Genomic DNA, 19,965 nt, shown 5'->3' on the forward strand with positions numbered 1-19,965 from the left:
TCCTCCAAGCTCAGCCTGTCACTTAGAAACTTGTTTGAGGTCCAGAGCCTCCATGAGGGTTGGAAAGAGCATCGTTGAAATTAGGTGCAATTATCGTTTCCATGTCTAAGGCACCAAAAAAGGGAAAGGAGGTGGGGAAGGATGGGGCGGCCCTTCCAGCAAACCAGACGGGAGAGGATGCTGTGCTTGTTAAATTTTTTTTTAAGTGTTTTTTTTTTTTTTTAAGTAAATGTGAATTAATTTTAACATGTTGTAGAATTCTTGAGAGGAAAAGAGTAGAGAAAATACTGTCATAATTTCTTTACTTCTTGGGGCTTTATCAGGTGTTTTGTACATGTTTTTTTAACTTTTTAAAAATTATAAGAATGACACACACTTCCATAAAATATTTACGTAATTCAGAAGGTATGAAGTAAAAATGAAAGAAACCCTCGCCCAGCTGCAGCCACGGGCTACCCCACCTCCACTTGTCCTGCTTGGGACTCTGTGATCCTTCTGAGCCTGGAATTAGTCCTTCTTGCCCTGAGGGCCTTTGCACTTGCTCTTCCCTTAACAGCTTGGAATGCTCTGTCCTTTTTTCTGCCACCTCTCCGCCCTCCCTCCCTAAATCCAACCTGGCTAATTCTCCTGTGTCCTTCAGATCTGGTCTGGACCTCTCCCTGCACTGCCCCTACGTCTTGACCCCTGTTTTCCCCTTGTCTCGACATGCCCTCCTTTCCCTTCCCAGGAGAGCAGGGGCTGTGCTCAGGCAGTGGCCCCAGTTCCCCTGTGCCTGGCACACGGAAGGTACTCACTCAGTTGTGTTTGTTGAATGAATGAATGACTCCCTGTGGGATTATCTCTCTGTAATCTCTTTGTAGTATTTCATCCCAGTCATCTTTCTGCAGATGCCTGAAGAAGCATAATTTTTTTTATATGAATAGACCCTGCTCTGCATTCTTCTGGTATTGCTGCCACTGGTCATAATAGTCACTGCAGTTTTCTGGCAGTCATACACTGGGCCAAGTGCTCCACATGCAAAATCTCACTTACTCCCTCCCATTTTACAGGAGAGAAAGTTGAGGCTCCGAGAAGTATATTTACTGGGTTCCCTAGAGATGCGAGTGACAAAGCACGGACAGGAATAGTTTCTCTACTCTCAGCTACTATATGATATTGCCTCCAAGTCAAGGTAGTTTGGTACTCATGAATGAATTCACCCATTTTTCGTAGCCAGGAAGTATATACCTGGATGTATGATGTAAAGCAGAGCAATAAAGAAAGTTAAACTGAATTTTCGTAAGAGGACCAGAGTATTTGTAAGCTTGTAGGTCATCTGACTGATGAAGTCATGTTTGTTTGTTTTTAGGGAGAGGGTGTGTCATCCACTACCACAGACCCAACAGCAGCTGCCATGATTGGCCAGACAGCCAAACTTTTTCCATCTACATCCTCCCCTTCCCCCACCTCATTCCAGATTATTTAGAAACAAATCCCAGGCATCATATTATTTCTTCTACAAGTATTTGAACAAATATCTCTACAAAATAAGGATTCTTTAAAAAATAACCATGATCCCATTATCATACCAAAACTTGCATTCACAGTCATCCTTTAATATCACTGAATATCCCATCACTGTTGAAATTTCCCCAGTCGTTTCATGAATTGTTTTCACAGTTTGTTCTTGTCAAAATGCAAGCAAGGTGCATCCATACATGGCTGTTGGCTGATGTGTCTCTTAAGACTCCTTAATTCCACAGGATTCCCTCTTTTCCTTCCTTGCAGTTTATTTGTTGGAGACAGCTAGTCATTTGTCCCAGAGAGCTTTGTGCAATTGAGTTTGTGGATTGCATCCCTGTGGTGTCGTTTAACATGTTTTTCTATCCCTGGTAGTTCCCGTAAATTGGTGGTTGGACTTGGGGACTTGACTATTTCTGGTTTGATTTTTTTTTTTTTTTTCTTTTTTGCGGTACGCGGGCCTCTCACTGTTATGGCCTCTCCCGTTGGGGAGCCCAGGCTCCGGACACACAGGCTCAGCGGCCACGGCTCACAGGCCCAGCCGCTCCACGGCACGTGGGATCTTCCCGGACCAGGGCACGAACCCGTGTCCCCTGCATCGGCAGGCAGACTCTCAACCACTGTGCCACCAGGGAAGCCCCTGATTTTTTTTTAATAAAAATATTTAATAGGTGGTTGGAGATATTTAGGGCCTCCCGTCTAACCTCCCAGGGCCACTATGGCAGGGGCTTCCAGGTCGAGACATTCCAAGCAAGCCTGAGCCTCTCACTAACAGAGGGAGAAGCCAAGCTCAGGAGGCTGAGTTGTGCGCAGCAAAATCCTTGCAAAGTTCAAAATCCCTTCACAGAAGACCACCCCGGAGGAGGAAATCTGGGGAGAGCTTTAGAAGCTGCAGTTCCTTCCAGTGCATAGAGGTATCCTGTGGATTTGCCAGGAAGGTTCCTCAAGCTGGCTCTCTCTCTGCCTGCTGGCGCTCAGGGTGGCCCCAGCCCAGGCTGACTCATCCTCTCTGCCTTGTATTTCCTTCCTCCTCACACCCCAAGTGGACTGCTCATCGCTTTCCTCCACCCAGCCCCTGTTGTCGGAACTGCTGAAGCCGTGACCTAGAGACACCCCACCACTGCTTTCCATTCCCGTTCCGATGTCTAGTTCCTGCTTTAGGTGGAAAATCAGCCGACACTAAGCAGAGACTTGCTTTCATTTAAGAAGACTTTAAAAATTTTAAAGTAATCCTCGTCTTCCTTTTCTGCTGTTTTTTTCCTTCTTGTATTGTGTGTTTTCCGTTTTAAAGACCTCTTGGCAACCGATTTTGAAAGAAAGAGACCTTTTACAAAAGACCAGAAGCGTGTTCCGTGCCCACAGCCACGGTGATAAAACTGGTAAAACTCCTCAGGTGTTTTCCCCTCCAGTCGCCAGTCTTGACCGTGCCCAGGCGCACGCCAGGAGGGCTTCCCGATTTACCTGTTGACAGGGTCATGATTCATCCAGCACTCAGAGACATAAATAATGGTGTGTTACACGAAAACAAATCCTAGTATTAGGGGAGTGAGTGACTGGGTAGAAAACAGCAAAGAAGGTGGACAGAGAAAACCTGAATAATGAGAAAGAAGGACGGAGGGAAGAACACATGCGAAGAGCCTGAGGAGGGGCCGCGCTTGGAGAGTCAGAGAGCAGGCGCCCGTTGCTGTGGGGTGTGGGTACCGGAAGGTGGTAGGCGAGGAGGTGGGCAAGGCCAGACCATCAGGAGCTTCTCAGCCACAGTGAGGAATTGGGACTTTCTTCTAAGGCAGCAATTCCGACCTGGGCAGTTTGTCCCTGTCAGCATCTGGCAATGTTGGGAGAGATTTTTGGCTGTCAAACGTGGGGAGAAGGTGCTACTGACATCTAGCAGGGAGAGGCCAAGGATGCTGTGAAGCCCCCTACAAAGCACAGGGCAGCCCCCCGCCCAGCACAGAGTGAGCCAGTCCCAAAGGTTGACAGTGCCGCCATTGAGAAACCCTGGTGCACAGGCAGCAGGAGGCCCCTGCGGGGCTGGGAAAGGAATTGCACTTGCTCAGGAGGGTGTGCTCCTGGACCAGGGTGCTGGCCTTGAAGCTGGAGAGAAGGCAGATATTTCGGAATTCTTTTTATTAAAGTAAGCCGTGGTCAAACGTGTCTTGGAAATGCTGTATACTACATCGAGATATACAGTCCAGCGTGAATCTCAGAGCAAAGCTCGTTGGGTTCAGTTGTGGACATTGTCACTTGCTGCCTGTGTAACCTTGGGCAAGATTCTCAACCTCTCTGGGTCTCAGTTTCTTCATGCGTGAAACGAGGGTAATCATAGTAACCACCTCATAGGGTTAGCATAAGAATTCAATTAGTTAATATGTGTAAATGAGTTAGTGTATGTCTGGCCCATTGTGAAAACTCAATAAACATTATCAATTATTAGGACATGTTCCTCTTAGGAGTGTCCCTGTGCATATCTATGAATTGAAGGCTCTGAGAAGTCCTGCATTAAAAACCTTACTAAGCTTGTTCAACCTGCATTTGCTGAGCTTATTTTTTCATAACCTTTCCCCGTGAACGCTCAGAAAACCAGAGCCCCTTAGAACATATTTTGAAAACAGCTTTATTGAAATATAATTCACATATCATACAATTCACTTTCTTCTTTTTTCTTTTTTTATAAATTTATTTATTTTATTTATTATTTTATTTTTGGCTGCGCTGGGTGTTCGTTGCTGTGTGCGTGCTTTCTCTAGTTGCGGTGAGCAGGGGCTACTCTTCGTTGCAGTGCGCTGGCTTCTCATTACGGTGGCTTCTCTTGTCGCAGAGCACGGGCTCTAGGCGCGCGGGCTCAGTAGTTGTGGCTCACGGGCTCTAGAGCGCAGGCTCAGTAGTTGTGGCACATGGGGCTTAGTTGCTCTGCAGCATGTGGGATCTTCCCAGAGCAGGGATAGAACCCGTGTCCCCTGCACTAGCAGGCGGATTCTTAACCACTGTGCCACCAGGGAAGCCCCCAAATTCACCCTCTTAAAGGATACAATTCAATGGTTTTTATAGTATATTCCCAGAGTGTGCAACCATCATCACAATCTAATTTTGGAATATTTTTGTCCCTCTCAAAAGAAACCCTGCCCCTGATAGCAGTCATTCCTCATTCTCCCCTCCCCCAGCCCCTACAACTACTGATCTACTTGCTGTCTTTATAGATCTTCCTGTTCTGGAGAATTCATGTAAATGGAATCATACACTGTGTGCCCTTTTGTGACTGACCGCTTTCGGTCAGAAGAATGTTTTCAAGGTTCACCCACATTGTGGCATGTATCTGTGCTTCATCCCTTTTTATGGCCAAACAGTATTCCACTGTATGGACATACCACATTTTATTTATTCATTTATTAGTTGAGGGACTTATGTCGTTTCCACTTTTATGAATCATGCTGCTGTGAGCATGCCTGTGGATGAACATTGTGTGGGTGTGTGTTTTCCTTTCTTTTGGGTGTGTACCTGGGTGTGAAATGGCTGGGTCGTGTGGTAGCTCTGTTTAGCATTTGGCAGAAGAAAGTGCTCTTTGTGATGTGTTGATGCTGTCATTTTGTCTTCTCTGCTGTTTTCCTTCCACCTGCTGCCTCTCCTCCCCTCCCCACCCTATCCACCATCTAGGGCGTGGGTCAGAACTTTGCCACTCCCCAGCCGTGTGTGGCCTTGAGCAAGTAATTTACACTTCTCTGAGCCTCCATTTTCTCATCTGTAAAATGGAGATACAGATGAAATGAGATTATTTATGTAACGTTCTTACTCTCATGTCTGGCCGTCAACTGCGGCCGTATTCTTGCTAGCAGCATCTGTGAGTGTGCCGGTAAGATCATATCGGTATAAGCATTATATATTGGTAGATGTGATTGCAAACAGTGTCATTACCAGGAGTCCTGTGCTTGCCTCCCAGGAGGAATAGGACAGGCTCCTTTTCTTCACTTCCACTAGATTCTGGTGGAATGGGATGGGCACCAAGGGCTGCATCTTCTCCTCGTGACTTTTTTTTTTTTAATCTCGAAGTGATTGCATTGCCGTGCAGCCTCAGTGGAGGCCCCTGTCACACATCCTTGCCAACCCTTGATCATGTCAGCATTCTTTATTTTTTGCCTATCTGAGGGTAGGAAGCTGTGTCACTTTAGGGTTTTAATGTGGGTGCCAGGCACCTCACCTGGACTCTTTTCATTTAGCACCTACAGACACCCTGTGAGGCAGGTACAAAAATTTTCCCTGTGTCGCAGATGAAGTGGGGGGCGGCCCTTATGACATGGAGGCAGGCAGTCTGGCTCTGCTGCCTGGGCTCTCAGCTGTAGCTTAACTCTGCTTCCCGTGGAGCCAGGACTGGCAGACGAACATGAGAATGACCTCGGGGTGACTACTTAAGACCATTAAGAAACTTAAGAAACATGCTCTTCTTTTTCATTCAACAAACATTTATTGAGCATCTACTCTGTGCCAGATGCTGCAAACAAAGTAAAGTCCCTGTCCCCAGGGCTTAGAGTCCAGCGGGGGAGACAGAGCAAATAAATCTGTGAGAGCACTTCAGCGCTAGGGAGAAAAACGAAGCAGGGTTAAGAGGCTGCAGAGTGACGGGGGTGATGACTCTGATGGGAGGTTGGGAAGGCTTCTGAAGGAGGTGGCGTTTGTACGGGGACCTGAATGAAGTGAGGGGTGGACCACGTGGCCACCTGCAGGGAGAGCTTTCTTGGAGGAGGGAACAGCAAGTGCGAGTCTTTGCGGGGAGGGGGGCTTGGTTGGGATGTTTGAGGAACAAGGAAGCTGTGGTCAGCAGAATTCTAAGGCAGCCCCCCAAGATTCCAGCCTGTGGTCATTCCACCAAACACGAATCCAGCTACTGCTGTAAAGGGACTTTGCATTGGTCATTAAAGTCCCAAGTCAGTTATCCTTGAGATGCAGAGATGAGCCAGGTGGGCCAGGTCTAATCAGTTGAGCCCTTTAAGAGCAGAGAGCGCTCTCTGGCTCTGGCAGCGAAGTCAAGGGGGACTGAAGCACAGGAAAGATGCCATGTGCTGTTGCTTGCTGAAGGTGGAGGGAGGCACATGCAAGGTGGCCTCTAGGACCTGAGAGCTGCCCCCAGCTGAAAACTGTGAAGGAGGTGGGGACTGCAGTCCTACAACCACAGGAACGGAGTTCTGACAGTTACCAGCAGGAGCTCAGAGGAGAACCCTCAGCTCCAGACAAGAGCACAGCTGGCCAACACCTTGACTTCTGCCTGGGTGAAGGGCCCAGTCAGACCTGCTGGACTTCCAACCTCCAGAACTGTGAGCTAATAAGTTGGTGTTATTCTAAGCTGCTAACTTTGGGGGTGATTTGTTACACAGCAGAGAAAATGGATACAGAGGCCATGTGGCTGGAACGGAGGACGCGAGTGGGGCGAAAGAGGAGATGGGGCCCGACAGGTAACGACGGGCCAGATGCCACAGGGCTGTGTAGGCGGTCTTGAGGACTTCGGCATCTGTGCTGAGGGACACAGAGAACCACCACAAGCATGAAGCTCTCAGCCCTCCGTGCCCACTGCTCCCACGCTTGTCTCCTCTCATTTTCCATCCTGCCCGGTGTTCCTTCCACCACCACACCCCAGTTCCTGATGTCCGTCTACCAATGTGTGAATCAGTTGAGGCGCTATTGATTGGGAGTGACAGGAAAGCAACACAAACTACCTAACCCCAAAGTCCAGACACTTCAGGCTTAGCTGGATGCAGGAGCTCAAATATTATTGAATACTTTCAGAAATCTGCATCTTTCCATCCCTCCACTTTGCTTTCTTCTGCTGTCTTCATTCTCAGGCAGGCTCTTCCCACGTGGTGGCTGGTATGGTTAGCAGCAGCTGTGAGCTCACATCCTGCCATGTTATCCCAAACAGAGTGATCCCATCTTTCCTGTATGGTTCCCCTAAGAGTCCTGGGATGATAGCATTGGCCCAGCTTGGGTCACATGACCACCGCAAAGCCAGTCACAAAGGCTGGGAGTGGGGTGGGTACAAGAAATTCAGTGGTCAGGCCTCTGCCATGAACCTGTTCCAGGACGTGGAGCACAGGGGAGGGGAGGGGAGCACGGGGCTGTAGGCCTGAGCTGAGAAAGGGAGGGATAGTCCTTTGCGGTCTTTTAGGTGCTTGCTGGGGTGCTGTGAGCGGCAGAAAAGGGTCTGGATGCTGGGGGGCAAAGCCGGCAGATATCCACTAGAGCAGCCAGCTCCGTCCATGCCTCTGGGTGCCGTGGGCACTGTGGGCGCCTGCAGCAAGGATGCAACTTCTGCATGGAGAATCCAGAACCTCACACGTGCTCTGCTCAGATCACAGGGTGCTCATCCCTCCCCTCATTATCTCTGCATCCTGTTAGGTCTTGATACAGGTATTGGGAGTCGTGGGAATACCACAGAACCCTGCCTCTGCCCCGGTTGTTCACTGGAGAAATAACCAGAGAAAGAAACTCAGCTGAACAGAGGCTTGGACCAACGGAGAGAGTCACTGTCACAAACAGACAGGTGCTGAGAGGAGCAGCTCAGAAAGTCTGTCCAAGCCCCAAACAAATGAGGACCCACAGCCAAATGTGAGGCCAGCTGGAAGGTCCCTGGCCAGGGAGGAGAGCCCCTGGGCTGGGGGAGGGTCCAACAGGACGCTCCAACCCATTGCCTGCATGGAGGGTCGGGATGGGCACCAAGGGCTGCATCTTCTCCTTGTGACTTTTTTTTTTTAATTACTTATTTATTTTTGGCTGCATTGGGTCTTCGTTGCTGCGCACAGGCTTTCTCTAGTTGCAGCGAGCGGGGGCTACTCTCCGTTGCGGTGCGCGGGCTTCTCATTGCGGTGGCTTCTCTTGCGGAGCACAGGCTCTAGGCGTGCGGGCTTCAGTAGTTGTGGCACACAGGCTCAGTAGTTATGGCTCACGGGCTCTAGAGCACAGGCTCAGTAGTTGTGGCTCACGGGCTTAGTTGCTCCACGGCATGTGGGATCTTCCCGTACCAGGGCTCGAACCCATGTCCCCTGCATTGGCAGGCAGATTCTTAACCACTGCTCCACCAGGGAAGCCCTCCTTGTGACTTTTGAAAGGCAGGATTGGAAACAGGTCCGGGAGGACAGGTGTGCTGGTTGGTTTGGAGAGCCTCCCCTCCCCAGACACCAATAATCATTGTGCTTGGCCTTACAGTGACCACAGGGACATCATCAGGCCCCCTCTCTCCTGCCACACGGACCCTGCTGGGGCTGGTCCAGCCACACCAGCCTCTGTGCTGTTCCTGAAATCCACCAGTCCACTCCTGTCTCTGGGCCTTTGCACCTGCTGTTCCCATTGCCTGCAGCACTCCCCACACATCACACATCGTCCTGCGGCTTGCTTCTAGGCTTCTGCTCCTTGGCTTCTGCTCAAGTGCCCCCTTAAGGACTTTTAGATCAGGCTCAGTTTGCTGCAGTAACAAGCAGGTCCCAATTCTCCAAGTTCAGGCACAGCCAATGCTCATCTCTCACACACACTGCATGTCTGGTGTCATCCCTTGAGGGCTCTGGTGGTCACTCAGAGGCCCAGGCTGACTGAGGCTCCGTCTCTACTTATATTTTCATGGTTACGGTGGCCACGGGACGGGAGTGTGGAGAATCACACAGTGGCTCTGCAGTCCTACCGGGTAGTGACACCTATCACTTCCATTCGCGTTTCGTGGCCAAAGCCAGTGACAAGTGTCCAGAAGGAGAAGCAAAAACTTTCGGTGAACAGCGCAATGTTACCCCTTTTCTTAATCACCCTACATCTGCTCACCCCACCCTGCTTTAATGCCCTTCCCTGCACTGCTCCCTACCTGACGTTATATTATGTTTAGTTGTTTGCGTCTTCCCCTAGAATCTAAGCTCCGTAAGGGCAGGGTTTGTCTGGTTTTGTTCACTGCCGTACCTGCAGCACTTAGAACACTGACTGGTATACAGAAGGTTCTCAAATACATTTTACTTAAGTGGATTAGTAGTAACACAAATTGTTAATGTCTAAGGTGCTTACCGTGTACCTGGCACTGTTCATGCATTAACTCATGCAATCCTCATTTCAGTCCTATGGGGGATGTAGGTCTGTTATGACTGCCAGTTTCCATACAAGAAACTGAAGCTCAGAGAGGTTGAGACACTTGCCGAAGGTCACACAGCCAGTTGGTGGGCGGAGCCAGCCTCTTGATCTGAGACGTCCTGCTGGGCCCAGCTGCTTATGAGCAGGGAGCAGGTTCACAACATCCAGGCACAGCAACTCAGTGTCCATCGCGTGCGGGGACGGGGGCTGGGCGCACGTGCAGAAGGTAGAGTGACAGTGGCTAAAAAGAAATAGAAGTATCACGGATTAGTGGGTACCAGGGAGGCACATCTTATTTCATGCTCAAAAACATCACAAGAGCAAGTGTTCAAATCCCCACTGAGCAGAGGGGGAAACTGAGGTGGTGCTAGGACTTTCCAGGGTGCCGCTACTCTCGAAGGGACAGTGGGACTTTGGCCCCATTCATCCAGACGTGGAGGCTGGAGACCTCACCGCTGTCCCGCTTCCCAGCCGACCTGTGCAACCAGGGCATCGAGAAAGATGCGTTTATTTCCATCTGCAGCCCCTCAGCAGTCAGCTGGACCAGCTTTCCTCACCCGACTTTCCGAAGCCCCGTGATAGAGATATAATGCAGGACGTTGCCTTATTGCTTTGCAGGGGCAGTTCTATCTTTCCAGCTCAGAAGAGTAGAATAATTTTCATGTTTTCTTCCCACACGTGCTTGTACTTCTGCCCCCCTCAGTGCCTCACCTCACCTTGGGCTCCATCTCCCACCCCCCACCCCTTCCTTACCCTCTGTCACACCCGTGTGGCCGCATGGTTGCAATAATCATACGCGTGAAGTGCATGCAGGGTTTCGGTCTCTAGCCTCACCCCTTACTAGCTCTCTGACTCTGAGCATTTTAGCCTCTCTGAGCCTCAGTTTGCTCATCTGTCACGTGGGGGTAACCATCATACCTGTCTCAGAGGGTTATGAGGATGAAATGCATTCTCACTGTTAGGACACACACAGTAAGTGCTCAATAAATGGAAGCAGTCGTTACTTTGAAGGCCTCTGGTGGTATCAGATTTCTCTGCTAGAACGTTCGGTGTCTATAAAAGTCGGCAGTGTTTTTCATTGCCTCACTGTTTGGAAATGCAAAAAACTTGCAAACACTCAGATATTCTCCAGTGCAAGACTGATGCAATGCTTTCCATATACACAGTGGAAAACTCTATAAGCTGATAACAGGAACAAAGTACATACTGCCTGGCTACCCGTTGGGTGCAAAGGCCATTATTCCACTTTAGTCCATTATATTTGGGGGGACTTCCATCTTCTGTATTATATATGTCTGAAATGTTTGAACCATTTTATAAGATAGGGATTATTTTGTCTTTAGGAAAAAGGGAAGGAGACGTGAGTCTCATGTAATCACAGTCAGCAAAGGATCTTTGTATTTCTGAGACTTTGTCTCCCTCCTTCCCAGACTTGGCTTCAAAGAGTTTGGGGTTCTTAAAGCAGAAATCCTTGTTCCTCGTGCTTTTTGGAACTCGTTTTGCTGCTGAATGTAGAGTAAATGGGTCTTGTAGTTTTGATTACAGTCTGCCGTGAGGGCATCACTCATTTCTCTTCACTTGCCCTGTGCCGGTTCTCAGCCCACCTGTCTTTACACAAAGTTTAGTGCTGCCTTATTTGGTGGCTTTAGTGGGAGTTGTCCCCTAGCCCTCACTGTGGAGGTAGCAGCAGATGAGGCCGTACCCTTTCTACCTCGTGCACCTCTTTCTTCTACCTGCCTTGAAAACCATACCCACGTGCTTGAAAACTGTTTTCTTAGCCCTGCATGTGGAGGTGGTGCTGGTGGCTGGGCAACCCTTGAACTCCACTATGTGGAGTGCCCAGTGCCACTCGGCATCCCTGCCCGGTCCTGTCACTCAGGTTCATTTGCCAATGCCAGCCGTTCTGTCGAGCAAATGGGTTTCATTAAGAGACACTACCAGCCATCCAGACCTTCTCAGGTAACTCATTAGCATGTTGTCTAGACAAGGTAAATTCTGGAAAGAAAATAACAGGGGGGCAGGCAGAGGGGAGCAGCCACCAAATCTGTGGTTGGGGAACCTCTCAGGTGATTGTCCCAAAATCACAGGGCATCCAATGACCAGTGGCTTCTATTTCTACCGCATTTGATGGGAAGTTGGTTTGGCGTCTCTATCAAAGGACTGGTTCATGGCTCCGCAGTCAGGACCAGGAGCCAGGACCTCCCTGAGAGCAGCCCAACTTCCCAGCAGCAGGCACAATTCACCTTGGTTTTTGTAGTAGCTAATAGCATATGATCTGTGGCCAGAGTTCCCGGGTTCACACTTGAGTTCTGCCACTTATTAGCTGTGTGACCTTGGGCAAATTATCAGTCTCTCTGGACCTCACTTTCTCTGTCTTTAAGAGGAGGATGGTAAAGTATCTGCCTCATAGGTTGTTAGGAGGATTAAATGAATTAACACGTTTCACCCATTCATTCATTAATACAAACATTCATAAGTAAAGAGCATAGAATGGGGCCTAGCACATAGAAAGTGCTCAGTAAAAATTAACTGTCATTATTACTACTACTGTTATTATTATTATCATCGTCTTACAATTGTGATGAAAATGTAGGTCAGTGTAAGCACATGTTCAAAACTCTGGCCACATCTTTTCGTCTTTCTGTCCATTTCCATCACTTTGATCAAAAGTCTGTCTGTGTTGCCTAAAGGTTATATTCTGACCCCCTTCAAGATCCTGGAGTTTGTTAACTGTAACATCAGCTTTGCCTCCATAGAACTTGGCAATCTCACCTGTTTATTTCGCTCCAGCCATCACCTGCAGTCTCCCACATGATCCTTCATCCTCATGCAGAATGCCACCTTCCCTCCTCTGGTCGGTGTGGTCCATTCCTGGGGACAGTCTCCTCTGTAAGTCTTCCTCACTCCCCTGCCCACCCCATCTCTTGCCACTTCTTGTTCCTACAGCTCCTAGTTTGGGGAGCACTTACATAGAATCTTATATGCAGACCCGGCCGCCTACTCGGTCTCTCATCTAAGATCCTTTTCACTCCAGTGTGGGTTTTTGAAATATAACTAAGAAAATATTGATGAAACCTTTACAGGGAAAATTATAAAACATTGTTTAAGGTCATGAAAGAAGACCAGAATCAATGAAGACATATGCCATATTTGTGGATGTAAGACTCAGTATTATAAAAAGAAGAATGTGTCCAGATTAACCTAGATCCCATGAAATTCCAATAATTCTTTTTGGAATTTGCATTCTCAATGGACTTACCAAATCAATTCTAAAACTGTATGGAGAAACAAAGGGCAAGAATAACTTAGATAAATTGGAAGAAGAAGTTGGGCCGATTTAACTTACCAGACATAAGGCTTGTTACAAAGCTCCAGTTATTGAGAGAAGCTGATGTTGCAACAGTGATGGATAAAGATGAGTGGAGACGTGTTCCATGACTCAGGTGACCTTGAAGATAAGGGTAAAGGATGGGCTACTTTCAAAACTAGTTGCTATGACAACCATTTTTCCACGTCAAAATTTTTTTTTTTTATTCCTACTGTGTATCATACTCAAAATTCACTTCAGAGTGGTTTAAAGACCTATGTGTGGGAATTCCCTGCGGTCCAGTGGTTAAGACTTCCAATGCAGGGGGTGCGGGTTTGATCCCTGGTCAGGGACCTAAGCTCCCACATGCCTTGGGGCTAAAAAACCAAAACATAAAACAGAAGCAATATTGTAAGAGATTCAATAAAGACTTTAAAAGTGGTCTACATCAAAAAAAAAAAAGACCTATGTATGAAAAACAAAACTTCAAAAAAGAAAGCACATGACTTTGGGTAGGGAAGGATTTCTTAAATGCTCTAGGTCGGAAAGGTCAGGAAGACTAGTGGCCAGGCTGTGGGCCTGGAGTCACCACCTGCCAGCAGTGTGATGTCAGACACCCAGCTTCATCTTTCTGTACCTCGACTCTCCTCGTCAAGGATGGGTGAACATTTGAGAAGACACTATCAACTGTCTCCCTCCCCCAAGTCCTTCTCCTTGCTGGCAAAGCCCACCTCCCACTATGGGAGATGAACAGTCGGGCTAGTTCCTTGCCAGTGAACGGTGGGGCTAAGTGGAGGGCTCTGCCCCAGTCCTGGCAGACGACACTGGCGGCCTGCGTGCCTTCAGTTTAGGGCAGAGGCTTCCCTTCCTAGTAGAGACGGACAGGACAAATGCCGCTCGTCAGAGTATTGTCACATCTGCGTGTGACACCTGGAGCTGCAGCAGCATTCCGTGACCATGAGGGAAGAAGCCAGTCTGCAGCTGATGGGGGAGCAGGAAGATGCAAAGAGCCTGGTCCTTGGAGAGTTCATGGGGACACCAATCCCACCTGGTACAGCCTGCCAGCAGACATCGAGTGCTGGGAGAAAACCCACCTTCCCCCTTGTTCTATCTGCTTTTAATCGGCCGACCTGTGACCTGCTATCAGAACTGTTCTGACTGATGCAACAATGGTCCCAGTGTCATAGGTTTGCTGGGAAAATTAGTGAGGTAACGATGTTTGTAAAACACTTAGCATGGTCCCTGGTGCCTGAGAGCACCGGACAAAGGGCAGGCCTACAGTCGCTGGAACACAGAAGCCCTTCACTGTGGCAACCGCAGTTAAGCTAACAGGGCCTCAGAGGCACTCGTGGAGCACATACAACGGTTAAAGCTCTGGTGAGTGTTTGATGAGCGCGATCTCACCGAGTCCTCCTAAAGATCATTTGTGGTTGGTGCTATTATTATGTTCATTTTACAGATCAGGAAACTGAGGCTCAGAGAGGCCTCAGGGCCTCAACTGAGGCTGAGGCTCCCAGCAAGAAAGTGGTGGAGCTGAGACTTGAATCCAGGCCTGTCTCCCAAACTCCAGAGCTTGTCCACAGTGCTGGACTGGTTGTCCTGGGACAGGAGCCCTGCTGGTTCCCGTCCCAGGTGGAAGCACTTTTGTGCGATCAATAAACCCTGCAGAATGAAGTGCCTCTCGGCTCCTGTAGATCCCAGCTCAGGGCCTCCGGTCCTTTCTCTTCCCCTGCCTGTGTTATGGCTGGTCCTGACGTGCTCCCCAGAGAGGCAGGGAAGGGCCAAAAATGCCTGGCTCAGACGCCTCCTAATAGAATTAGAATGTTCTCGTCAAGATGGATTTCTTCTGCGGATGGCCAAGCAAGCCAGTACTCAGCTGCCAGAGGCAGAGGACAAACACGATGTGTCACCACAGCTGACACTTTGTCTGCCGGGCTGGGCCTGCGAAGTGGGGCCTGTTATTTGCACTCCAAATCCAACTTGACTGGGAGAGTTTTGATAATTTTGATAACTTTGGGCTTTCCTCCCATGTTTCTGTCATTTCTCCCCTTCTTCTGAGGCCACTCTCCATGTCAGCTTGCAAGAGCTCCATTGCTGGGACATGGTGGCCCCTACCCTCTTTGGGGGTCTGATCAGCCCAAGACAGGGACAGCAAGGTGCTGATCTGGGGTAGGGGCCCCGGTGGTCTTCCTTGACCATCTTAACATCACCTCCTTCATGGAATTCCACAGACCGTGGGGAACCCTGGGTCAGAAACTGCTGTTTCTGTTGGCTTTAAATTCTGTCCCTGGCTCTCTTCAAGGATTTCTTGGCCGGCTTCAACCTGGACCCTGCACAGCGGATCCCCTCCAGAGCACAGGACTGGATGCTAATGAGGTCACCACCGAGCTCCCGGGGGGTTTCAGAGGCGAGAGCAGCTGGGAGGCTGAAGCCTGCAGATCACAGCCTCCTCGCGATGCCGCTTGTGCGGCCCAAGACTTGGTGTCGGAGGACAATTGCACACAAACCTGAGTTCTTTTTCTCCTTGTCCAGTGTTCTGCAAATCTACCCACCCCGTTTTGCATGCTTTGCACCCCGGAAAGCCGGCCATACTGTCCTGCACCTGTGAATCCCCATCTCCGCTGGCCTCTCACTCGTCCAGCTGCTGCAACTCAGGGTTTAGCATCTACATTTTATTTACCCCGTTGAAATTCCATTGCGGTGGTCTTGGTTCTTATGTACTGGTCACCGATGAAGGACGTCCTAATTGAGACTGCGTTGAGCTTTTGGCCACTCACTCAAAAGAAGGCAAAATACAGGACTCGGGAGGCCCCTTCCCAGGTCAGCTCAGCCGGCAGGGGAGGCGTGCGTGGATGCCATCTGCTGGGGGCTGCCTGGTCCTGTCTTCACACTGCTGTCAGCTCTGAAAGCCGGGGTGGCGGCAGGGGTGTGTGTGTAGCGAGTCCACCCCCAGGTCGACCCCATCAACCATCCCTCTCTGTTGCCATTTCAAAACCCCTGGTATAACTTTCACTGCTATGTGGTGGCATTTACTTTGACCAAAGCATTACAGAGTCACAAATACATCCCTTCTGGGACTTTTCTCACTGCCCCTCTGGTTCTAAGATTCCACATTTTCAAAGAAACTGTAAATTGTTTCCCCTTCAGCTCCCGTCTGTCTCTTTCCCTTTGGGCTGCTTCACATCACCTCTGACATTATACTATATCTGATACTCTAGCTGACTCTAAGGCCACTGCCTGTCCTCTCCCACTGGAATGGAAGCATCAGGAGGTCAGGGGCCTCGCAAGTCTCCATCCCCTGTGTCTAGAGTAGTACCCTGGGCATGGCGCGAGCTCAACCAGTATTTCATGACCAATTGCGTTAGTCCATTCACTAAATATTGACTAGTGGATGTCCCACAGTGTGTGTGGAGTCCTGTGGAGGGCATGAATAACAATCAGATGTACAGTTTATGGACAGCTGGGTGCAGATGCTGTGCCATGTACGTGTTTCACATCCATCATCGTGTTGAACCAGGGATCAGTGGGGCCGGTGGTCAGAAAGCTGGACTCCACTGTCCAAATGCCTGGGTTCAGTTCTGGCCCCAGCACTTGCTAGGTCTGTGACCTCAGGCAAGGTGTTCAGGCCCCCCGCCGCGTCAGTTTCCTCATCTGTAAATCCCTCTTATCTGGGGATGCCACTAGTACCTGTCTCATTGGGATGTTGCCCAGATTAGATGAGGTCATGCCTGTAACACACTTAGAAAGGTGCCCTGCGCGGGATACAGGCTCAGCAAAGGCAGCCGTCACTCATCCTTACAGCAGCCCGACTAAACAGGAACCGCTAGGATCCGCATTTAGCAGAACAGGAAACTAAGCCAGCGTGTTAGCAGACAAAGCCAAACGAGACCCACCCTGCCCCTCAGGGGTTTGCAGTGTAGGGTAGAGGAGGAGACAGCAGCATTGCACTGCGCTCAAAAAAGCCAAATGCAGACAATGTACTTCATTTTCACCACTCAGTTCCCAATCCTTACAGAGGGACTGGCTCCAAAGCCTACACCCAGCTCACAAAACTATACTCCACGACTTCCAGAATGCCTTGGACTGATCTGTGTCATTTCGAGAGAATGCCAATTATGCAAGGGCGCTTGGGGTGTGACCTCAGCATCATGTGATGGTAAGTATCTTACACAAGTAGCAGGATGTTTGAAGAGTGCTCTGTGAATGGAAAAGTCTCCAGTAATAATACCACAGCCTGGGAGCATCCCCAGTGATGGTGTAGGGTGGGCATACTGTTCCAATCCGTTCACAGGCTAAATTCAGTTATGGGTTTTCCTAGCATCTCTAGCTAATGTCCATTCATACATAGGACCGTTCCACTTCTGCTGTAAGAGTGCTGAGCCTGGGGACTGAGACGACCGGCAGCAGAGTTCCCACGTGCTTCTTATTCCTTAAGCAGAGGTGAAATGCTCCATGCAAGGCGAGGCTGTTTGCTACAGCCTCACCTAAGAGAAGCTCCAGGCCCTGCATAGCAGGCTGGAACCTGCCTTAGACTAAGGCCCAAGAGGGGTAGTCATTACCCGGCCCTGGGCTTTGAATCTTGCCGATGGTGGTATTTATATTCTTAAAGCCTGGCCGAGCAGGCAGGCATTTCACTGGGGTGGACCTCGTTTGAAGAGTTAAGTCATCAGCTAACAGTGTCTGCAGATGATTTCGTGGAGACCACCCGGGAGATGGCCAGGGGCTTGGTCTCCTCTTTAGTCCTCAAGGTCACCGATGGCAATGGGCGTTAATGGGCCAAGGACTGGGTAGAGGAGGTAAGGGTTAATAATAGTCATCAGTGTGGATGAGTACTTCCTATGGGCCATACGGTGCGCACGGCGTATTTATAAGGCTCATGAATGGGAAGTATGATCCCCGTTTTACAGAAAAGCAAAGCAAGTCTCAGAGAGGTTAAGTAATCTCAGCAGAGACTACTTGATGTGTGATCTCTGATGTCTGGGGTGGATGATTCCACATTCCACACTCAGCCTTAATTGGTCCTTAATTCATCCTCTTAGGAAAGCAGGAAAGAAGACAGTCTCTGAGAAGGGGAAGAGGGAGGAGAAATGAGGGGACAGGAGGATCAGGGGAAGAAAGGGTTTCGGGTGTAAAGGAGTGAGGTTGGGTGGCCTTGATGATTTGCCCCGAGCCTCCCGGAGGAGCCCGAGCCTGTTGGGCAGGAGTGTCTGCTGGCAGCCGGCTACGGAACTCCCAGGGCAGATGACGGAGGTGTGGCACCGCAGCAACGCCAAAGCCATTCTGTGTGTTCTGCCCCAGGATCAGCAGGACTGTCTAGGTTGCGAGTGACGGAAAACCTAATCAAACCAGCTTAACAGAAGAAGAAGTACTGGCTCACGTAACACGAAAGTGCAGAGTCGATGGCTTCAGGCAAGGCTGTGTCCGGGTGCTCCAGCAATGCTTCTCCCTGCGTTGTCTCCTTTTCTAGGCAGATGGTCTCTAAGAAAGACGGTGGTCAGCAGCCCCAGGCTTAGATCCAGTGCTCTCAGCAACTCCGGTGGAAAGAAGTGCATCTCACAAGAGTTCCAGCAGGAACTTTAGCACTGAGTGGCATAGATGCTGACTAACCTAGCCTGGGTCCATTTATGGCAAGCTCAGGATGGGCCAGTCCGTTGCAAGTGCCTTACTTGTTCTAGCCCACTGCGTTCTCCTGGACTCAGTGAGGTAAGTGTTGTTCTTACTCCCATTTTACAGAAGGGGAGAAAGAGGCTTAGAGAGACTAAGGAAGGACCTTGCCCTTGATCACCCAGCTAGAGCTGCAGAGCTGGGATCTGTAGGCTCCAGAGGAGACCACATGCAGCGGCTGTGATGCGCTGCCCGCCGGGCTGCGTCTCCCATGTGTCCCCTCAGTGCTCGTGCCCCTCGTGGCTGAAGACGAGGAGCTTTCATACAACATGGGCCCTAAGGCCAGGGCCTCTAGTGAGTTGGGGCTCTCTAGACAACGTAGTGTCTGTCTTGTCCATCCCCAGGGGAAAATCTGGCTGTACTGGACTCCGGAGATGCAGCAAATGGGGTCTTCACCAGCGTATGTTCCGGAGAGATTTTTTTTTTTTACATAGTTTTTTTTGCTTGTTTACTTTTTAAAAAATTGAGATGAAATTCATGTAACATAAGTAACTCTTTTAAAGTGAACAATTCAGTGGCCTTTAACATAGTCACGATGTTGTGTATCCATCACCACTATTTAGTTCCAGAACATTTCGTCACTCCAGACAGAAACCCCACACCCATTAGGCACTCACTCCCCATTTCCCCTCTCCCCCCAGCCTCTGGCGGCCACAACTCTACTTTCTGTCTCTACAGATCGGCCAGTTCTGGATATTTCACTTAACTGGAATCATACAACGTGTGATCTTTTGTGTCTGGCTTCCCTCACCCAGCATATTATCTCCAGGTTCATCCCTGTTGTAGTAGGTATCAGCACTTCATTCCTGTTTGTGGCTGAATAATATTCCATTGTATGGATATTCCACGATTTGTTCATCCATCCATCAGTTGATAGACATTTGGGTTGTTTCCACCTTTGGGCTATCGTGAATAGTGCTGCTCTGAACGCTAGTGTCCAGTGTTTGTTTGGGTCCAGAACTGAATGTGTTTTCAATTATTTTGTGTACATACCTAGGAGTGGAATCACTGGGTCATATGGTAGCTCTATGTTTAACTTTTTGAGGAACCGCCAAGCTGTTCTGAGGGATTTTCATTTCAGTTGAGTTACAACTTTTATATTAACTACACGCGTTGTTAGTACACAGCTTGATACATTTTTCCACGTATAAGGACCATTTCCGTCCCCCTACGGTGCTTCCTCAGATCTCTTCCCCAGCAGTACCTCTCCTTGTCCCCCCAACACTCTCACCATAGGTTAGTTTTGGGACTTTATGGAAATAGATTCGCACAGCACGTTCTCTTCTGTGTCTGGCTTCTGTTTCTCGGCATAATGTCTGTGGGATTCATAGGTGTTGCGTACTGGTTTATTTTTTATTGCCGTGTAGTATTCTACTGTGTGAACAAGCCGTAATTGATCCATTCTA

The 19,965-nt window shown here is 49.3% G+C and overlaps 1 long non-coding RNA gene across 1 annotated transcript in view; it reads left to right on the forward strand.

Annotated features, from left to right (window-relative positions):
- LOC116740917 overlaps positions 1–19,310 on the forward strand; it is a 41,023-nt gene extending 21,713 nt beyond the window's left edge. The window contains exons 3-4 of the long non-coding RNA XR_004345985.1: positions 18,363–18,598; positions 19,238–19,310. This is a non-coding gene — a long non-coding RNA (uncharacterized LOC116740917). The remainder of the gene's footprint in view (positions 1–18,362; positions 18,599–19,237) is intronic.
- Positions 19,311–19,965: the final 655 nt, after the last annotated feature.

This window comes from Phocoena sinus, chromosome 15 (assembly GCF_008692025.1).
Source record: "Phocoena sinus isolate mPhoSin1 chromosome 15, mPhoSin1.pri, whole genome shotgun sequence".
In the NCBI taxonomy this organism is placed as follows: domain Eukaryota; kingdom Metazoa; phylum Chordata; class Mammalia; order Artiodactyla; family Phocoenidae; genus Phocoena; species Phocoena sinus.